Consider the following 21,361-nt stretch of genomic DNA (forward strand, 5'->3'; position numbering starts at 1 on the left):
ATGTAAAGAATAAGACATGTCTTGATTGTAGGACATGCTCAGTTAAAAATATTTATTGAGCATCTCCTACATGCTAGCACCTCTGTTCGAGCTGGGCACACAAAGGGGATTGAGAACCTCCTCTTTTGCTCTGGCTGTTTGACACTTCTCTCCCTTTAAGTACCTGGGCTTCATCTGTGAGACACGCTGTCCTATTCCAGCAGAACCTACAAACATTTGTTTTTCAGATGTTTTTATAGTGCTAAGCCCCCGTGAGATACCTCTCACCTACTCCCCACCTTACTGAAGATGATGTACTACAGCACGACAGCCCATAGTGGCTACGACTGAAATGAGAAAACCTGACATGGTACAAAGACTACTGGTCTGAAAGCCACAGGTTCTAACCCTAGCTCGTCTCTAACAAGTATGTGAACTTGAATGATTGTCATCATGTTCTATGCCCTCAAGTTTTCTCCTGTAAGTGAGAGGCTGGAATTTGAAGGTTCAAGACTCCTTCTATCACCAATTTTTTGATTATACGATTTTGCTTGAAAAGCTGGAGAAGGAAACAGAAGAAGCCAGCTTGCCCAGCTGCACAGAGAGCTGAACGCTGGCTCAGGAACCCAGGACTCTATGTGGGAATGTGTGATGATAGTACAATCATTATGACTCATCAAGAGAAAAAAAATCCCCCTGTTGGTTACACACACACTCCCCACCCCTTCCCACTCACAACTTTTACTTCCTCGTTTAGGAACAGTCTAAAAGTAGGGAAAAGATGTAGGAGGAGTGGGAAGAGGGGACGGGAGCGAGCGGGAAGTGTTCTCTATTTGGAAGAGATTTTTGGAAGCTCTTTATCATGCTCATTTATACCACCTACAGTGCTTTTATTCTTTCCTGCTGCATGTTTGATTATCCCAACCAGACAGAAAGTAATAAGTCAAAATAGTTATCATCGCTCCTCTTCAAGCATAATAGGCTCAGTTAAAACATTTTCATACATACACAAATGACGACTTAATTTGCTGAATAAAATTAAGAGAGATCAAAATTAAGACACAGTCATGCCAACAAGAAGGGGAACATTCCATAATAAGGCAACTCAATTTCTATGCCTATGGATGAGAGGAAAATGACCAAAATTGACCTTTAAAAGCAATTTTCCACTTTGTGTTCTCTGATATAGCGAGACCACTCTCATAGTAATCAAATAGCTTAAAAGCAAAGCCTGTAAGTAGGCTTTATAATCAGATAATATTCAGCTCAGGGACTGTCCAGATGAGGGTAGTTTTGGCACTATTTGGATCATAGCAGGAAAATTACTGGACTTTAGGTTCTTATATATTTGTGGGAAACACATGACAATAAGAGGATGTGGGATTTAGCTGAACTTTCTGTGGACCTCAAAAATTAAATACAGCTTCTGGTGGGAACGAGATAGCATAGACTCATTTCTCTATGTGATTTCTCGCTAAGTATAATAAAAAAGCCTGGAAAAATAATGCCAGAGGCAATCAAAGGAGAACACTGAAAAATGGAAAGAGGAAGGCAAGCTGATTGAGGACCCCCAAGACTATAGGAACAACATAGTATCAAGGGCATTTTAGGGCCTCCCACCCAACAAAAGAAGGCGCATCTCCTAGGTCTTCCAACTCTACAACCCTAAGCTGGCAGTAGAAGGTAACGGTATTGTCCCCCCCAAATTCATTATATTAAAGGCCAACCCCCAATGTGATGGTATGTGGAAGTGGGACCTTTGGGAGGTAATTAGGTTTAGATGAGATCATGAGGGTAGACCCCTCATGATGGGATTAGTGCCCTTCTAAGAGGAAGAAGAGTAGGGGGGCATGCAGGGAGGAAAAGCCACATAAGGACACAGAGAGAAGACAGCCATCTGTAAGCCAGCAAGAGGGTGTTCCTCTGAACCCGCCTGTGCTGGCATCCTGATCTTGAACTTCCAGGTTCCAGAACTGTGAGAAAATAAACAACCATTGTTTAAGCCTCCCAGTCAATGGTATTTTGCTATAGAGCCTGAGCTGACCAGAACAGTGATCCAGTCGGTATTCTTCCCCAGATAGAACCTGAGTCTGCTGTCAACACCAGGAGGGAAGAGTGGCACCAGAAGGGATTGATCAGGGGCTCCCAACTAACAATAATTGACCAAGGGACTTTCCTTTTCTGCTGACCCTGAGACTCCCTACCACCACCAAGAGACATAAGTGGGTATCATTCTATTAGTCATTCAACAAATATTTACTTAGCAGCTATTTTGTATCATGCACTTTTCTGGGTGCTGGGACATGTCAATGGAAAAAACAAGAACAAAATACCTATCAATACTTATACCTGAAGATATTATTAAATTAATAATTTTAAGAAGACCACAGAATGAGGAAGATATAAAGCCAATCATGGAAGTAGGACCTTTGGGACATATTAGGTTTCTTTAAACACAAATACACACCTGTTAAAGTTCAGGAACCCTCATTCTGAATCTACTTTTCCCATAAAAAACTGGTGAAAGCTTAGACTAGAATTACTAATATAATTATCACTGTTCTCCTCTGCTTTGTTACCCAGGCTTTGCAAATTTTCTTCTTTATGCACATGCTGTTAACAAACCTGGCAATTTTGTGCTGAGTTAGCATCTCCCTTTATCAAAATTCTTAGTCTTAGTATCAACAGTTATTTGCAGTTTAGATTTTAAATACAGTTTTCCACAATACTGTGAAGATTGCTCCTCCCCAACATGCTCTGTGAAATGCAGCTGCCTGCTCTAATCTAGAAAAGGCATCTGTTAATGTCATGCGGTGGTGTTCTCTCTATGATTAGCGTTCATGGGCCTTTTGCTTGTCTGAATATTCTCTGGGATTTGCCCAGCACTGTGTCAATGGGAATAGTTTAATAGTCTCTAACTTATTGGAAGAAAAAGTAATTTCCTAACTGAATCCAAGCTTAAGAGATATTTCACATGGAGCAAAATCATGGGATGTCAATGTTAGTCTACTAAACATCCAAGTGACTATAGTTTTCTGAGGATTCATTATTTAAATATTTCATTTGAACTACCTAACATATTATCGGGCAAAATAGGAGACAGCTTGCTCCTTTTTTTTTTCAATGTATTATGTTTGCTTCAGATACAAGATATTGTCCCTTCCATTTATAGTAATGGGATGTTGTTTACTTAAGTTTAAAATTATTTATTTTAAAAATTCTTTCATTTTTTTTGAACACACTATTTTTTATAATACTTCCAGATTTATCGAATAGTTGTAAACCTGATATGGAGAGTTCTTGTTTATTCCTCACCCCATTCCCTGTTAACATTTTAAATTATTTTATTACATTTGCCAAAACTAAAAAACTGACATTGGTACATTGCTCTTAAGTAAACTCCAGATTATTGAATTTCACCAATTTTTCTATGAATGCCCTCTTTCTGTTCCAAGACGGAATCCAAGCAGCCACTGATTTTAGTTGTCTTACTTCCCTAATCTCTGTTCTATGACTGTTTCTCAGTCTTCACTAGTTTCTAATGATCTTTGCAGTCTTGAGGAGTACTGTCCAGGCACCCCATAGAATGTCCCTAATCTGGGTTTATCTAATGTTTTTCTCATGATTAGATTGAGGTTGTAGGTTTTCGGGAAGACTGTGATACCTGTGATCTTGTCACATCCAATCAAGGAGCGCATGATATCCACAAGGCATCACTGAGGGTGTTGACCTTCATCGTTTTGACAGTACAGTATGTGTTGGGTTTCTTCAACGTAGAGTTATCATTTTTCCCTGTCCCTACTGTATTCTTTGAATGTTAGCTCATTTATGTTTTTATTTTCAATGAATAAATAACAGAAAACAAAACATGTATCTATTCTCAGATTTTAAAAAGTTTTAAAATTTAGTCATTTTTGCTCCAGCTATTTTTAATTAGAAAAAAGTACCCATTATATTGATATTCCTTATATGTTATTACACAATTTCTTTTCTTGCTTTATAGAGATAAACTGATTAAAAACTAGTGTTGAATGAAGATTATTTCATGGTAAGCCACTATATCACATTATATAAAGTAAAAAAACAAACAAAACAAACATTATTTTATGAATACCTTGTACATAGTATCAAAGAACCAAAAATATCTATTTTCTTTGCTGAACTTTGCTTATTGAACTCCTTCTTTTTTTCTTGAACTCTCTTCTTTCTTTTGAGTTCAATTCTTGTTTAAGTATACCATTTAGTAACATGCCTTTTGCAAGAGTTTGAGAATACCGAACTCTCAGTTTCAGGTTGTCCAAAATTATTCCATTTGCTAGTCCATGATCAAATTTCCCATTTATCTCAAAAATATTATTTTATAATCAGTACTTATAAAGTAGGAAAAACAGAGTATCCTTCACTGTACTAGAATTATATGTCTCAGGTAATTTTTAGATACATATTTCCCATATGTTATACAATCTATTTGTCAAATAAACCAAATAATTCATCTTGCAGATGGATTTATGAATTTGAAAAATTGTACCCATGCAGTATTTTTAACATGTTCTACTATCTACCATTTGTCTTTAAAATTAGAGGACTGAGTAAATTCAGATGCAATGGCAAGAATACTCCATAGATGGTTTTGTGTATTTCTTATTGTATTGTTAGGTAGAAAGATAGACATGAGCAGCTGGGGAGGGGAAGATAAGGTTCTAGAAAAAACCGCTCTGTTAGTGGGTTCCATGTGAAGATAAAAAAGGCTTTGCAAGGGGGTAACTTTCTTCTCTACTGGGACCAGGCCAAACTGGTCCCAACCAGGTCCTAAGGCAGGAGCAATGCAACAAAACTAAGAACTGCCCAACCACACTTCATCATAATCTCATTAAAATAAAATTGCAGTTTTGCTGCTCCCCACCCAGGGGCTTTTCTGTGTGCATTTCAGGAAAAGACACGTGCACCAAGAGGAATGGGTGTATTACTAGAACTGTCAGTCAAATGACCTCACCCTGTCCATTAAAGAAGCACCTACCAGCTAGGACAAGATGAATAGACCCTCCCCTAAAAGTAAGGGGCCTTTGTTTACCTTGATGCTGGCCCACTCCTCTCTTGGGGTGTATTCAAATAAAACTTTCACTCCAATTTGCTATTATGTCTCTGTCTTTCAAGTCTTTGTTTTGGCGGGGACAAGGACTCAGGAAAACAAATTGTGTCATAATGGTATCACATCAGGAAACACGAAATGTCTGATCATCCCACTTTTACTAATATTGAAACTGATGTTTGAGTGATGTCAGTCTAATCCATTCACTACAAATTTGTCATCAGTATTTCATCTATTGGTTTCAGAACCAATGGTTGCTTAGAACCATTATTTTATTATAGTTTGGAAAAAATGGTAAATTTCAAATTAGATGATACTCTTTTTAAGCTCTGCAATTCTTATGTAAATAACTTTTTTTTTCCAGAAAAGTTTCCTCATCAACTATTTGGTTATCTTGAAGTACAGCCTGTTTAAGAAAAGCAGGTAAATTATTTTTCCCCTTTATTGACCAACTTAAAAAGTAGAGGATCTTCAAAGATAAAAAATATGATTCTTTGTTTTATTATAGTCATGGACTCATGAAGTTTCATAACTGAGTTGCTTCAATTAATGCAGTCATTATTCTCTGTCATGATCAAACTGTCCCATCCTTGACCTGCTGATGACTTCATATAGACATTTTTGTCCATTTGAGACAACTATGATAGTTTTAAAAATAGCTTTCTTGCTTTCTGATATAACACAGTATGCCAGATTGATTTTGCATATTTATCATCCCAAACTGGAATCAGCATTTTCTTCAAGGAGTTATGATTCATTTTAGTAATCACGTTTATGGGCTATAATCAAGGCCCTAGGAATGCTCACTTCTACTACACTGTTGTTAGTTCTAAAGTTTTATGTATAGAACAAGGTAACGTAGGCAAAAATTAGTAAAAATGTATTTCCTATTCAAATTTAAGATAACAAGGTTCCTATTTAATTTCTTTGACTTTACATCAGTATCTCTGCACTTTTACACACAAAAAAACAGCCACCTAGACATAACTGTTTATCTATCTCAAAATAATAATACCAATATTATTATTAACAAAAAAAATACTAAGATCAGCCAAAGATGTCTTTGTGGTTATCTTTTCCCCTTAAGACACATACTATTAGGGATATATGGTTAAAATAGTCATTTTTAAATAATTTGAAATCATTTTTTAATATGTTTATGCTATCAACTTCTTATATAGTTGGTTCATTTATTTCACTTTTTTCTTATTGTTAAAATTTATGAACAGAATCCTGGTCACAGAGACTCATGTCATATCAACAATTTGTCAATTATTGATCAATTAAAGCTCCTACCTACAACCTTTGATTGCCACCAGTCACATACACACTCACACACACACACACACACACACACACATCTTAGTCACTCCACATATTTATGGAGACAATATTTTCTGAACCAAAAATTGAGACAAGGGGTCTGACCACAGCACCAACTATTTTAAATCAGCACTGCGCCCCCCCCTACCGAGTCAGGAATATATCATTGTTGTACTTTAACTTCATATTTTTTAGCAGATGATGTCAAAAAGGGTATCTTGACTCAAAGACTGGAAGTTCTGAGGATCACCATGAACCAAAATAATCATAAAACCAGGGAAGGATTAGTAGTCTAGTATTAAAGTCTCAGAAAGACTTAGGGGTCCTAATACATTCATTTCATTTATGTATTAGGAGCATTGGGCTAGGAATCTATGTATCATTTTGACTATCAGATACAGTCAATTCCAAATATATATTCAAAATATGCTTCTCTAAAAGACAAACCATATTGTGCTCATTTTCTACCTGCAATAATTTTCCTTTCCACTTCCTCCATTTTAAGAGGAATTTTTGAAATGCTAGAGTTTCACATATGCCTTATATGTAGTCAAAAGTAGGGGTTTTCAAACTGTTTTCAGGGAAGCTTTAGAGCTCCCATCCCCTGAGGAGACTCTTGGTGGGCAGGAATCTGGACTCACCCTGCTTCATTCAAAATAGATTGTTTTTGATAGGCTTCATATATAATTTCATACTTGGTAGGCTTTATGTTCTCTTCCTATGACCTGTCATGAATGCATCAAATAAATGCATCAAAAAAATGAGCATTCCATACTTTTCTCAAATTAAAAAGTCACACAACAGCACACATCAGGTATATTTTAACTTCGGAACTCTGCCCACTGCAAAGACACATAAACATCTTAATTTCACTGGAGTACCAACAGCTGAACCCCATTCAATTGTTCCTAAAATATAACTTCATTATTATCATGATTTTCATCGCCCCCACCATCATCACCATCACCACGTTCTTCACCAAGACCAATAAAATATTCTAAAGAAGAAAAATACTGTGTGTAGGCATGAAGGACTGTGCGAAATTCCCTGAAGATTGGCTTTAAAGAAACTTTTTTTTTTTAAAGAGAGAAGTTGCACCATAAATTCTTTACAGGAAAAAACCTCCAGTTCTGAAAATACAGTATAAGCATTTGATTCCCCATTCTCTGACAAAAATCTCTGTCTCTGAGTTTATTTCCGAAGTGATGTTCAGTGCTTAGAATACAAAGACAACTTACATTGTGTGATAAACATAACAAAAAAAATGTTAAACAGTAAAGCTTTATAAATTTCAAACAAATGCTGGCCAGAGGCCATTACAGATATTACATGTCCACCTAAAAGCAAAGATGTCTTATCATGGTCTACCTTACTATATTACTATTTAAAGAGTTCCAGGAAATCTGTATCAAATATAGATGTACATTATCTTCTATTATATACCTTCAAATTCACATATGGCTTTATAACTTCTACGTAACTCATGTCATTGAGGTCTTCCTTCATTTGATCTAGTAACCTTTCAATTTAAAAATCAGATATTCAGAAAGAGCATTTGCAGTGTTAAACCGAGAAGAGAGAATCTTGTGGGACCATTCCTTATAGCTGACAGAGTAAACTGGATCCTCCAAATACAATGTGTCAGAATTCCCCAAACTGTGATACTCTATTTCAGAGTTTTACACTGTGTATTTGAACTTTATTAGCCATGTGTTTTCATTTTTTTAGTTGGAAAAAGAACACAAATAAAAAAGAAATGGATGGAGTGAGTAGAGGGGGTGGAGAGAAGGGGCTCCCTTGGCAGAGGTGGGGTGGGACTCCCGCCTTCCGGTCACCTGCTGCTTTATTTTGCTGGCGGCCCTCCCTGGCACCATCATAAATGTAGTTTGGCTGCTAATGGCCCACTGTGAGCATGCTGTGTTGAACTGGGCTGGATTTGTTCTCTCTTCTTTCTGTTTCCTGCTTAATTTTTCCTATTTTTCTGTGTCTGGGCTTCATTACAGATCAGAAGCTCCTTAATGAAGACTCACTATCCACTCCAGCAGCTGTTTCATTTAATTCCTTGAGTGCTTCCATTGTCCAGTTTACTTGGTATTTGTACATGGTCTGTATTACTATCATTTAAAAAAATTCGTTTAGTTTACGATAGTCATTAAGAAAATAAGCTTTGAGCACAGTACATTCCTCTTGACAATAGGTGCGATGTTGTACAGCTGATCCCTAGAACTTACTCATCTTGTTTAACTGAAACTTGATGCCTATTGACTGGTAATTCCCACTTTCCCTCTCCCATAGCTTCTGGCAACCACTCATGCTTTGGGTCTCTGATCTCGACTCTTTTGCGTATTTCATGTAAGTGGAATCACACAGTATTTTTTCTTCTGTGAATGGCTTATTACACTTAGGATAACGTCCTTAAGGTCCTTCTACGTTATGGCATATTGCAGAATATTTTTTTAAAGTGTTTGCCAAAATTTCGGTGCTAAAAATGTTTTGGAACTAGAGGTGGTGGTTGTACAGTATAGAGAATGCACTAAATGCCACTGAATTGTTCCCTTTAAAATGCTTAATGTTATGAATTTCACCTTGTGGAAAATAAATAATTATTTAAAAAAGAAAAAGAACCCTCATAGTATTGAATACCTGTAAGATGTGGATTGTATTATATGTCAATTATACATCAATAAATGAGATCAAAGCAAAAATAAAAAGTAAAGTCTTCGGAGTTGGAGGACCCTGGGTTCAAAGCCTGTCTCTGCCATGTATGAGCACTACGTGAGCTTGAGCAAATTACTGAAACTCCCTGCTGTTGAGTTTCCTCATATGTAAAATTGTATTAGTAATACTGATGAGGATATGTGAGCTGTGGTGCAATTAAAATGGCATCATGGTATTTAACCAGAACCACAAGCCCAACCCGTCCCTTGGTGCAGTTACCTCTGCCCACAAAGTCCCTGAGGCTCGCACAGGGCCAGCCAGGGCTGTGAGTCCAGACTGTGGGGCAGGACATGTCGTGATTCAGGCTGAAAAGTGTGCTTTTGCCTTTTTGACCTCAAACAAAAAGAGATCAGACCTGTTCCATTTATATCGACTACAAAGTCTAAATTTCATTTCAGTTGAGCATTTCTATGATAGAAAACAACAAAAATAAAAATAAAAATAAAAATATGCCTCCTAGTGACAAGGGAAAAGGAATGAGAGAGATAAGGACATTGGTCCCAAAACTTGGAATGAAGCCAGCTCAGGCCCCTGTCCCAGGCCTGGTTCCTGAATCAGAGCATTTCTGGCTGTTCCTGTTTCTGTGTCAGGGCAGATCCTTATCTGTTAGGACTGAGATCCCATATGAAACCTGAAATTGGACTGGTCCAATTCTGGACACTTCCTTTTGAGGTGGGGTAACTTGGCCTTGGATCCCAACTCCTTCTAAGAAAATGACCGAAGAGACGATTACAAAGGGAGCAGAGAAAAGCCTTGCCTGCCTTTCCTTGGAAGCCAACAAGTATCTTCCTTGCTGGTTCATTATAAAGACTCAGGGCAATAATGCATGGAAAGCACAGATAACAATGCTGAAAATAGACGCAGCTATAATAAATAAGAAAAGGCAGAAATATTGGTTGAATTGACGATACCATTTTGTCAAATTGTCTATCCTGCTGCTTTCTTCCCTTTGTCTTCGCTGTCAGAGGCTGGGTTTGGGGCTGCACGAAGACTTTGCAGGCGATCCCTGCATTTTTACCTCTTGAGAGGCATTTCCCTTTGAACCTTGTGCAATCAAGACATAAAGGTAAAATGCCCCGCATCATTGCTTTGAAAAGCTCAGGACCATTCTAATTGCTTAGCAGGAGAGAGGGAGTGTGCAAAGGGCGTGAGGACTAAGATGAACTGTTATGAAAACGGTTACATGTATCTTAGCTTGACTGGGTTCTTTGAAAATCCGGCCTGACAATCCACCCTAGGGAAGCAGCTGTGCTGTGCTTTTCAGGCAGATGCGCTGAATACTCGCCATAGAAGTGATTTCAGACATGCTGCCTTTCTGGAAGTGAGACTCGGTTTAAAAGAAAAGGCTCTTGTTATCTTTTTTCTTCCAAATAACAGTGAGAAAAGATTCTCATTTTGAAAGGGGGTTTTGATGCTTACTGTCACTTTAACATGTTTGGAAATGTAGAACTAACCTCCCAAATACTGATCATTTTTATCCTATGTACTGTGCCTACAGTTCTGGAAGATGTCAACTTAAATCTGAATCTCCCTGCCACGGGGATTTTCCTTAGGCATGGACCACTGCAGGTGTGACAATAAACAATTCCATTCCTGATGCTTTTTTTTCTATAGAACATAACTTCTTGTCAAGTAAGTGGCATAAACATTTCTATTAGACATTTATAATTACCTTTTAGAATGCTTTTTAAATGACATCATTTAGAGAAAGATGGAAAGAAGCATAAAATGTGAAGTAAAAACTAATAACCTTAGATACTAAATCTTCCCTCAACTGAACTTTGGGTTCCTTTCTGGTTCTAATAAAATTGATTCTCTTTGATTAGAGGCTTTGGAAAAACGTAAGCCTGACCAGTCAGTCCCTTGCACTTTGTGTTTGCAACGCCCTATCACTTTTCAGCTTTTTGCTTAATTGAAAGTTATTAATGCCAGGGTTTCTTACTGGTTCTCATGATCACTTAATTAGCCCACCATACTTTATTTCCTTTCACTCTTTATGGTCCAGATTTCCTGATGTTTCTAAGACAAAAAGTATGTACCACTTATTTTCTGGGTGTACATGAAATCTGCATTCAATTCCATGATAGTTTCTTCCCAATAGGAAAAAAGTTAACTTAGCAACCAATTTGGTTATTAATTCAATGAACTACCTCTACCTTTTTTCATCAATGTTTAAGTCACGTTTTATCACTTCTTCACTAGGGCCTACTATTCAACACTCAGCTCAAACTGTTCTAAAGGAAGCAGCGATAGTTCTCCAAACATTTTCAGTACCTTTATACAACATCTTTTACAGTTATTCTATGCTGACTGTGACTGTTATAGGCAAATACTGGGTGTGCTGAAGAAAAAGGGATTGACTTTTGAGAATGGCAACCTGGAAAATAGAGAATTGGTGTTCTATACTACCATACCACCAAAATATTTGCTAGTTAAACTCCCTTTTAAACAGAGCCTATAAATGCACCCTTCTTGCTAGTAATTTTGTTTTCCTCCTAGCTTCTGAAATTTGTAAAGATCAACTGAGCTCTGAGGAGACATCTTAGGGAACAGTGATTCCTGCAAACTTTCTAAGAAAAGGGGGAAAAAAAACCCCATGTAACGTCATTGCCTTTATTTGGTGTTCTTGGAAATAAATAAGTAAACATTAAAATCTTTGGCCAAAATTACACTTGGTTTCTGATGCCTTTGATATCTGATACAATTTTTGTGTATTTTTTTAAATCTGTTATCAGTCTTGTGTAAATATTAAAAAGATGTTAAGGATGAGCATCAAGTCTGTGAGCTGAGGAAATGACTGTGACAATCTGAACCTTTAGATAAGTAATGGATAATGAGGGCTTGTATCTTGAAATGCAGTAAATATATTTCTGTCAAACTGGACACTCAGATTCTTTAAGTTATTGGCACTAATAAACTGAATAAGCTTTATGTAAGAATCCAAAATTATGTTAATTTTTTTGATGTTGCATAGCCATTTGTTGAAATGTATTAGCTATTCAAAGTTTCAAGTTTCAGGTTAAGAAAAGAGTGGTCGGTCAGCAAAGGAGAGAGAGAGTAGGGGGAACAGGGTGGTGCAGAGAGAGACAGGCAGGGAGGGAAACAGAGACAGAAAGAGACATGCAGAAAGAGAGAAAACACCATTTTTCAGTTTCCTCTATGGTGTCTCAATGTGACTGGGAAAATCTATATTTAGCTTACAATTGTTGAACTAAACAGTTTCCTAAAGATAACGCTGTATTTGGTTATAATCAGATCATGTTTTTTTCCAGACAATGGAGAAAAATAGTTATCTCCTCTGGAAACAGCTCCAACTTAAGTCCTGAGAGGATATTTAATTTTTCACACCTAAATTTTCTCTGTTTAAAATAAAAGAGATATAAATTTGGATAATAATTTCTACTTTATAATCTGTTATAGGATTAAGTGAAACATAGTAAAAAGGCTTAGAATGGATCCCAGCACTGGTAGGTATTTTACTTAAATATTAGTTTCTGACTACACACCTTCCTCCACTTACAATGGGGTTATGTCCCGATAAACCCAACATAAGTTGAAAATATCCTAAATTGAAAATGCTCTTAATACACTTAACCTGCCTGACATCACAGCTTAGCCTAGTCTATCTTAAATGCACTCACACTTGCATCAGCCTACAGCTGGGCAAAATCATCTAACAGAAAGCTTATTTTATAATAAAGTATAGAATATCTCATGAAATTTATTGAACACTGCATTGAACGTGAAAAGCAGAATGGTTTTATGGGTGCAGAATGGTTGTGAATGTATCAGTTGTTTACCCTCATGATCTTACAGCTGACTGGAAGCTGCAGCTTCATGAGAGAGTATTGTACTACACATCAGTAGCCCAGGAAATGATCAAAATTCAAAACTTAAAGTACAGTTTCTACTGAATGTGAATCATTTTGCACACTGTAAAGTTGAAAAATAGTAAGTCAAAACATAGTAAGTTGGGAACCAGCTGTATACGATAGGCCATAAGTCTTAATGACTATACTGGTCCCAGTATTAATGCATAAACAAGGCAAAACATTACCAAGGATAAATATATAAACTAGAATAGTTGATATATGAATATCAACATAGGTACAGAGACATATGCAATGAGGCAGAGTGAGAACAGAGAGAGATGACCTCTGCAACAGCAGTGTGAATAACTGTGTGCACCCTCTCCACAATGAAACAACATAATTGGTAAATATTTTTTAAAAATCAACAATGTAAAATGTCTAGAAATTGCCCTAAGAATACACAGCAAATGAAGAAACATTTATTCAAGAAAATCTACTAAATTTTGTTAGGAAAAGCAAGAGTCTGTGGCATTTGAGCCATGACCCATCCCTGCTTTCCCTCCTCCCAGCTCAACATTATGGAAGTTCCACTTTGGACAGTGCAGCTAAGAACACAGGGCTTTCTCCTCCACTAGATCTCCAACAATGACTACGGTATCTCCTTGGGAGGGGCAATCCACCAGGATTTCTCACCTTTCTCACCTCTATGTTGCAGAAACTCTACTTCAGGAGAGAGTTTCTGAGAGGTCTGAGACTTATATCAACTTCACCCTCATTCGTCAGGTGAAGTCTCTACTTCACCTGAGACTAAAGGGCCCAGGCTGAGACTAAAGGGCCCAGTGCACCTTTTCCCGAGCTGCTCACAGGGAAGAGGTTACACGTTAGGAGAGGCAAACCAAGAAGAACAGAGGCTGCTGCCCCAGCCCAGTGCTCTGTTCATGAAGCAGGGGTGCTACTTCGAGAGAAGTGGGCCACTGTCCTTGCTTCTAGCTCCAGAAAACTGGTGCAAAGATTGAGTCCAAGTGTAGAAGAAGACAGTAAGAACAGAGAGCTCTGGAACTCTCCTCAAGGGTCATTACTATTTGGAACAGCATGTAGAGAAGTCCAAAGTCAAGGGGTATTTTGAACAGAATAGTGGTAAGCAACTGAGAGGAGAATGGTAGCTCCATGAGAGCAATAAGCTAAACCATAAGCTCATTGCAAGTTTAACAGAGAAGCAGGGAAAGAGATATCTAAGAAGAGCCCTATTGGGATCAAGACAGATCCTGAAAACAGGCATCAAAGATTACCTCTGCAAAAGGGCATAGATTTAATCGGATAAAACTATGGAGCAATATAAGCTCTAGAGTATTATTAAAAACAATGGGGTAATCATGTGGTAATTAATGGAGACTAATAGCTGGGTGTGATACCCACACACAACATAACAGGGATATCAGGGAGTGAGACAGTCAAAGAGAGCCCAGCTAAAACCACTCTTACCTCGGGGTGACTGGGTTCATGCTTAAGGCTGTGCCCTCTGAAAACTCATGGGGTGCAGCTAAAGCATTACTTAGAGGGAAATATCTAACAGCACATGTCTACATTAAAAAAAGAAGAAATCTCAAGTCAATAGCTTAACCCTCCACCATAAGAAACTGAAGAGCACACTAAACTTGAAGCAAGCACAATAAAGGAAGTAATAGACTGGAGTGGAAACACGTGAAGTCGAGAATTTAAAAAACAAAAATCAATGAAACCAAAAGCTGATTCTTTGAAAAAAGTTAAAATTGAGGAACTATGGCCTTAACCAAGAAAAAACTAAGACTCAAGTTACTAAAATTCAGAATGAAATAGGGACATCACTACTGACCTCCATAAATAAAAAGAATTAGAAGAGAATACTAGGAACAGTGGTATGTCAACAAATTAGATAACTTAGAAGGAACGGAGAAATTTCTAGAAGAACACAAGATAGTATAGTTTTTGCATAAGGAGGGACATATACATCAATGAAGCAGAAATTAGAGTTCAGAAATAAGTCATTCCATTTATGATCAATGGATTTTCAATAAGGTTACCAAGAAAGATAAAGGAGAAAAAATAGTCTGTTCAACTGTGGATAAAATCAGAGTTCCTGTGGCCACAATTCTCAGCTGGCCCTGGTTGACTAGCTCACTGCACACCTGTGGGCAATTTGACTCGATATAAAGAGCTCCACCCAGTGTCCTGGGCACAGCATGGTGGCACAGCTGCAAGGCTTCAAGAGAGCAGAGCAGAGGCTGGAGTGGTGGCAGCGCCGAAGCAGAGGCCCAGAGGATGGCTGTGCAGGACAGAGGGGTCAGAGGCAGAGCCTGGCTTGCCGCATACAGACTCGCTCTGAGTGAACAGGATTTTTAGTGACTGACCTGCCACCTGGAAATAAAGTTGGGTATAACCCTTTCACACTGAGAACATTTTGCTGTCATTTTCTGTGGTCACATTGAATCCATAGCAAACTTGCCCAGGGCTGAAACTCATTGGCAAAGCAATTGGCAAAAGTTGGCAGGGTTCATTGTTGACCAAGGAAAAAGAAAGGCTGCCCTTATTGGAGGGGTGCTTCATTAGCTGCCCCTGTGAATGGGCAAGTGGTCTGAGGTGGCTTGCCTCCTAGAGGACTGGGCCCCACTCCAGGAATGGAGGCATGCAGAGGTGACACCTGAGGCAGTAGGGGTGGCCCTTGGTATAGTAAGCAGATCCTTTGAGAAGCAGAGTGTCCGTGAAGCAGTGGGGACTGTGGGTTGGCTGCTTCTCACAGTATTAAAAAGGTCTACAGAGGAGACCCAAGAAATGGTGGCACAAGAACATGAGCTGCAAACCTCTGTGGATTCCCTGAGGAAGGAGTTGGCCTGGGTAAGAGAGGAGGCAGCACAAGAACACCGACGGCAAGGTGCCACTGGAGAGGTAAACAATTCCTTACAGAACAAGATGGCAGCACTGCCAGGTGCTCTGAAGGAGGAAGAGGCCATCAAGGAAAAAGACAAACTCCTGAGGGAAGCACAGGTGGAGGTGGCACAAGAACATCAGCTGCGCAGCATTGAGGTGAAGATAAGAGAGCTTCTGAAGACTGAGCTGGCATTGTTGCAAGGGACTGTGGCAGAGGCGGCACTTGGGGGAGTGGAGAGAAAGGTGCCATCAGCCCCAGAAATGGAGGAGCTGGAGAAGGATGAAGGGGTGATGCCGGAGGCACTGGCCCCTCCTGTACTGAAAGCACGCCCAGTGGTTGTATAGAAAATAAAGACCCAGCAGCTACAAGTTCCCCAAGGAGAGGAGCCAGCCCCCTCCCCAGGTCGTGGAGCACTCTATGCTCCACCCCTATAATCAGGCTGAGCCGGTGGCTGTGGGACTTAGGGGTGGATGGAATTTTTCTGTCAGGATCAGACATGGGAAAGCTGTCTTCCCTGACAGTGCAGCGATTACACTTGAGGCAGCGATTACAAAATGCGAGGTGACACATACAGTAGCTGAAGCAACAAGAACCCGGAAAGAAATAAGACCTATTACTCACAGGAGAAATTTGAGGGGCCCCATGAGGGTTACAAGGACCCAGATGTGGGTTGATCTGATACTGGCAAGAGTAGATGGAAGGAAATTAGACGGGAAGCCAAATAGGATCTTACTGGAGCTATGGCAACAGCTGAAACCAGAGCAGCAGTTCCACCCATTAAGACCAAAGAGGCAGAGGCCAGAGACAGAGCCACGAGTCCCGCCTGTGTGTCTGCAAGACTTTGCTGGAGAGGCTGGAGAACAATGTTCGAGCTTCCTTGCACAGGGACCATTGCAGAGGACTAAGGGCACATGGACTGAGAGGAGAGAATCCTGGAGGGGTGGAGTGTGGATAAAATGAGAGTTCCTGTGGCCAGGATTCTCACCTGGCCCTGCTTGACTAGCTCACTGCACACCTGTGGGCAAGTTGACTTGATATAAAGAGCTCTGCCCAGTGTTCTGGGCACAACACGGTGACATAGCTGCAAGGCTGCAGGAGAGCAGAGCAGAGGCTGGTGGCAGCACTGAGGACAGAGGCCCAGAGGATGGCTGTACAGGATGGCTGTGCAGAGAGGCCCAGAGGACAGCTGTGCAGGACAGAGGGGCACAGAGGCAGAGACCGGCTTGCTGCATACTGACTCGCTCTAAGTGAACAGCATTTTAGTGACTGACCTGCCACGTGAAAATAAGCTTGGGTATAACCCTTTCACCCTGAGAATGCTTTGCTGTCATTTTCTTTGGTCACATTGAATCCATAGCGAACTTGCCCGGGGCTGAAACCCATTGGCAAGACATCAACCAATGGTGTTAGGACACTGGATACCTGTATGAAAAGGAATGAGGTTAAAGTCTTTTCTCACTCCATCCACAAAACTAAACTCAAAATGGATCATAGGATTAAATGTAAGAGTTAAAACCTATAAACTTATTAAAAGGTAGTATAGGAATAAATCTTTATGAACTTGAGTTAGACAAAGCCTTCTTGGATATGATATCAAAAGCACAAGTGGTTAGAACAGATTTATTGAATTTAAGAATTCTTTTCAAAGTGTTACAAAGAACACCATTAAGAAATTGAAAACATACCAAAGACTGGGAGAAAATATTTGCAAATCGTATGTCTGATAAGGGATTTGTATCCAAAATACATAAGAGGTCATCACTCAGTAAGAAAAGAACTAACCCAATTTTTAATAAATAGGCAAGGGATTTGAATATTTTTTTCAAAGAAGATATTAGTACAATCAGTGCATACATGAAAAGATTAACATCATTGCCTCCAGGGAAATGCAAATTAACATTACAATGAGATACCACTTCATGCCCACTTAACCAAAATGTAAGATGATGCCAAATGTTGACAAGGTTGTGGAGAAATGAGAACCCTCATACTTTGGTGGTAGGAATGTAAAATGGTGCAGTAACTTATTTTCTGACAGTTATTTACTAGGTTAAAGATAAAGTTGCCATATGACCCAGCAATTCCTTCTCTAGGTATATACTAATGAGAAATAAAAAGTTTCAGCCACACAAAAGCTTGTACAAGAATGTTTGTAATAGCATTTTCCATAATCACCAAGAGTCATAACAACTTAAGTGGCCATCTCCTGGTAATTGGGTAAACAAAATATGCCATATTCCACATAATGAAGTATTAAACAACAATAAAAAGAATGAAATAGTGATGCATGCTACAACATGATTGAACTTTGAAAATATTCAGCTAAATAAAATAAGCCAGCAACAAAAGATCACATATTACCTTTTTTTCCCCCATTTATAGGAAATGTCCAAAGTAGACTAAACTAGAGACCCAGAAAGTAGATTAGTGTTTGCTAAGGGCTGGTGGATGGAGAGCAATGGGGAGTGACTTATCAGGCCTACAGGGTGTCTTTTCATACTGATAGAAAATGTATTAAAATTAGATTGCAGGGATGATTATATAACTAAATATACTAGAAATCGCCGAATTGTAGGTTATGTTGGTGCATTGTGTGACATTTGAATTATATCACATTAAAGGCATTTTAAAAGAGTTGGAAAGAAATTGATGCAAGTTCTTGAACAATTATTTTTGGAGGAAGAAGAGAAAATGGAAGGGAAAAGGAAAGAGTGAGCTGGTCAGTGTGAGGGAAACTACTGATTGCTTCTGACAGCAGAGAAATAATTTGATATAAAGTCAAAAGCCTTCAAAAGTTTCTCTGAAAAGAACACATTTTTCCTAGGTAAGTACAGAAATTTGGAGGGAAATGGCTTCAAAATGGATAGAAAAATGCTGAAACACTAATTTACTACAGTAAGCAATAGATTACTTCAATTATTTTGCAATCCTAGTTCTTATACTTTTAAGTTATCAGTAAACACAGAAGATATTCTTTCTTTTTGACCTACTAGGTATTTTCCTCGAACTGAATGCTTCTGCATTTATCATGGCATTTTTTATTCATGTTCCTTTTGCCAGATTTGAATATATTTCCTTATTTATAGTCACATCAGTAATAATAATAGTAATATCCTGCAAGCAAAATCCCTTGCTATTAAATCAGTCTCTAATTTTCTTTAGAAGTCACTTGAAAGTCACGGGAGAAATTATCTTGACCACTTATTTTTATCTAGGTTTTTACTTCCTGTCTAATTTTCAGAGAAAAAAAAATATGTGTTATTTCTGTAATTTGCTCTGATGGCTAATAATTGTATACCTGGGACATCCTGGTTCAAATCATCATTCCATTTCCAAGAGCAGAGGAGACCAGCTATCTCATTCCTTTTAATATTCTTTCTTGTATTTGAATGTTTTTAATGTCACCTTTCAGAGATTTGACTACTCTAATAAATCATCCCAACTTCATTTTATTTGTCAGTCAAAAAGACAAAATAGAACAAACAAGCAAAACCTGGTAAAAATCTGCACTTAGATGTGTAGGATTAAATAGGTAACCATTTAATGCAGTACCATATTTAAAATAATAGCTTGTAGTTATTCTAAGAAATACATGTGTTCTCTGTCATTTAATAATCACAGCAATACTTTAAGGAAGACCTATGTTATCTTCATTTTACAACTTACTAAAGTTTTGAGGAAACTGACGCACAGAGAAAGACTCAAGAAAACCTTCAAATACACACAAATATAGTGAGAACTGTCAACTGAATCCCGACTTACCCATCATTCAGCCACAGTAACCACCAACTCACTACCTATGTTGCTTCATTTGTACTTTTACTCACACCTTCTCGAATATTTTGATGCAAATCTCAGAACTCATTGATATTCTATATTTTTCTGCAAACATTTATAATGTATCTCTCAAAAATAGAGGCCCCTTTAACATAATCAAAATACTCTTAAAATACCTAACACGAACAATACTCCTTCATTACATAAAATGTACAATAAGTGTCCACAATTCCCTGACAGCAACGTTTTTTGACAGTTTGCTTGAATTTCAATCCAAATGCAATCCATATATTGCAATGGGTAATATGACTCTTAATCTATAAATTTCCCTTCCATGGTTTTTTTTTTTCAATTTATTTATTCAAGAAACCACTCCATATGGAGGTGTAGCATCTCTTCCCATCTGTATTTGCAAATTATATCACATTGGTGTATTTCAACAGATCTCTCTGCACTTTCTGTACTTTCTGTGATCACTTTGGGGTTTTAAGCTTCAGGAAGAATATTTCTTAGGTAGTGTAGACTTTTTTTTTAAGTTTTGGGGTTTTTTTTGGTATCATTAATCTACAATTACATGAGGAACATTGTTTACTAGACTCCTCCCTTCACCAACTCTCCCCTACATACCCCATTAGTCACTGTCCATCAGCATAGTGAGATGCTGTAAAATCACTACTTGTCTTCTCTGTGTTGCACAGCCCTTCCCGTGCCCCCCAATTATACATGCTAATCGTAATGCCCCCTTTCTTCGTGCCCCACCTTCTCCCTCCCTTCCCACCCATCCTCCCCAGTCCCTTTCCCTTTGGTAACTGCTAGTCCATTCTTGGGTTCTGTGATTCTGCTGCTGTTTTGTTCCTTCAGTTTTTTCTTTGTTCTTGGTAGTGTGGATTTTTAAAACAGGAAAACATTCGTCTTTCTAGGGAATTGAGAATGCAAAGAAAAATCAAGTATCCATATCAACTAAGATTAAACATAAGAATGAACAGAGAAGAAAATTTTGCCTGAAATTTAATACCCAAGACAGACTCTAAAATATGGAGGAACAGACTGAGAACAAATAAAAGTATTTCCCTGAAGCTTGATTAGAGTTTATTGGACCGATAAACATGGATGAAGTACTTTACAAGCCTTAATTTAAATCTTTCAAACTGACTCACAAGTTACAAATAGGTAGGCTTTGTTCTTTGTTCTTTCATAGTTTGTGTCTTAACATTCACTCCTCGAGTTATGTCCAGGATCATTTGTTACACATTTCTCAGTGACACTGTTTAATTTCTATAAAAGAGATCATGAAATCAACTTTGGAATGTAGTGAAGAGTATTGGGACTAGGAACAATCCCAAGCTTTTCTGAGGAGAGAAGAGATTATGGAAAGTAAATTTGTTGACAGTATCACAAAATGAGATTTTTTTTTTTTACTTCTGTAAAACTATAGAGCAAATCTATTGCCACTTATTCTAATTCCAGTTGTGGAGAATGGATTGCAAGAGAGAAAACCATCAGTCATAAATACTGTAATTTCCCATCTTCATGCCTAGGAGATATGCAGCTCCTATTTTTGGCCAACTTGCATTTTGTTAAGTCTAAAATTATTGGCTTTGAATGAAATGGCAAGAGACCAGGGAGCTGGGATTAAAACATGACACAGGGAAATAATACCCTTGTACTACATATTGCTTTGCATTTCATGGGGTTTTTTTCCTCTTCTTATCCAAATTTCATATGGAGCTCTATCAATGTGACAAGATACAGATTTCT

Source organism: Manis javanica, chromosome 6, assembly GCF_040802235.1.
Source record: "Manis javanica isolate MJ-LG chromosome 6, MJ_LKY, whole genome shotgun sequence".
NCBI classification, from domain to species: Eukaryota; Metazoa; Chordata; class Mammalia; order Pholidota; family Manidae; genus Manis; species Manis javanica.